We start from the raw sequence: 2,300 nt of genomic DNA on the forward strand, positions 1-2,300 counted from the left end.
TATGCAAAATACTTAGAAACATACTTCAAAGAATAATTCACAAAGTTTTCCATTCATAATAGTAATACGTAAAATACTCAGAGACATACTTCAAAGAAGCATCCATAGGCCAGCAGATGGCATGGAGGTTAAGCTGGCTGGATCCCACACGGCCAACTGTGTAGGTCAAGCCCCAGAACTAACAGCTTGAAAACCACACCAGGCATGTGTGCTTGCATGCCCCAAATCCCAAGAGAAGACTGAAGAAAAAGGGACTGTGGTGTGTCCAACCCTCATGGGGAGTGATTTCTCTCTCTCTTTCTCCAAAAAAAAAATTTTTGGAGAGGTTTTTTTGCTATACGGCACCTGTGCTTGCTAGAAAGACAGAGAGAGACAGAGACAGAAAGTGAGAAATCTCCTTCCGGGGGGATGACCACGCTGCAATCCCTTCTCCTCCATTCTCCTCTCGGGATCTTGGGCATGCACCTGGCATGAATCTAAGCCGCCGGGTTCAGTACTCAAACCACGGTTGACTACATGGGAGCCCAGTGACATAGCCATTACACAATCTGCTGGTCCCAACCCTATAGCAAAATTAAAAAGAAAAAAGAAAAAGAAACATTCGCATTCATGGAAAAAAGATTACAAATTATTTTGAAGAAACACAAACATAAATACAAATATCTGAAGCTCTTAAATCCTTATATTGTAAACACATTAATATTCCACAATGGGGGGGAACCAGCAGTTAGCATAATGGCTATGTCGCTGGACTCCTACATAGTCGACCGCGGTTCGCAACCTGGCTTAAAACTCACACTGGGCGCGTGTGCGTGTGTGCCCAAGATCCCAAGAGGAGAATGGAGGAGAAGGGATTGTGGCGTGACCATCCCCCCGGGGGGGTGATTTCTCGCTTACTGTCTCTATGTCTCTCTCTGTCTGTCTGGCAAGCGCACGCGCCCTATAGCAAAAACCTCTCAAAAAAAAAAAAATTCCACAATGGGGCTGGCAGGTGGCGTGGTGGTTAAAGGTGTTGGATTTCCACATGGCTGACCGTGGTTCGTTCGAGTCCCGGATCTGGCAGCTTGCTTTCTCACTTTCTCTCTCTCTCTCCCTCTGTCTCTCTCTGGTCAAATGGAAATAAACAAATGAATGGATGAATGAATGAATAAATAAGTAAATAATAAATAAAGTTAAATAAAATAATTCTTTTAAAAATATTCCACAAGCTATCTAGGAAAATAAAGTAATTCCAATAGTAACAAGATACTTTTTCTTTCTTTCTTTCTTTCTTTCTTTTTTTTAAGAGATTTTTGCTTTAGGGCACATGTGCTCTCGGTGGAGATAGAGAGGCAGAAAACGAGAAATAGCCCTCCTCCCACCCCGGGGAGGAGTTCTTTTTCATCCGTTGTCCTCTCAGGATCTGGGGCATGCACACACACACATACCTGGTATGAATATTTTTTTCAGTCTCAGGGTCCAGGACTCAAACAGCAGTCGACTATGTGGGAGTCCAGCAACATAACCATTATTCCATCTGCTAGTCCCACAGATACTTTTTTAAAATTATTTTTGGGAGCCCAGCAGGTGGCAAGGTGGTTAAGGGTGCTGGACTTCACATGGCCAACCACGGTTCAAGTCCCAGACCTGGCGGTTTGCTTTCTCACTTCTCTCCTCTCTCTCTCTCTCTCTCACTCTACCCCTCTCTCTGGTCAATTAAAATAAATAGATAAAGTTAAATAAAATAATTATTAAAAAAATATTTATTGGGGTCAGCAGATGGCCTAGTGCTTACGTTGCTGGACTCTCATATGGCTGACTACAATTCAGGTCCTAGACCTGATGGCTTGAAAATCATGCTGGGGACGTGTGCATGTATGCCCTAGATCCTGGGAGGAGAATGGAGAAGAAATTGTGGCATGGCCATCCCTCCTGGGGGGTGACTCTGAGGGTCAATTTCTCACTTTCCCTCTTACTATCTCTGTCTCTTTTTCTCTCTGACAAACACACCTGCCCTATGGCAAAAACCTCTTAAAAATTATTTTATTTGGGATTGGCAGATGGCATCATAGTCACGTCACTGGACTCTCAAGTATTTGCCTGCAGTTCGAGTCCCGGACCCGGTGGCTTAAAACTCACGCCGGGCACGTGTATGTCCGAGCCCAAAATCCCAAGAGGAGAATGGAGAAGGGATTGTGACATGGCCATACCCCCTGGGGGGTGATTTCTTGCTTTCTGTCTCTCTGTTTCTCTGTCTCTCTGGCGAGCACATGTGCCCTATAGCAAAAATCTCTTTATTAAAAACAGAACAAAACAAAAAA

Source organism: Tupaia chinensis, unplaced genomic scaffold, assembly GCF_000334495.1.
Source record: "Tupaia chinensis unplaced genomic scaffold, TupChi_1.0 Scaffold000176_1, whole genome shotgun sequence".
NCBI classification, from domain to species: Eukaryota; Metazoa; Chordata; class Mammalia; order Scandentia; family Tupaiidae; genus Tupaia; species Tupaia belangeri.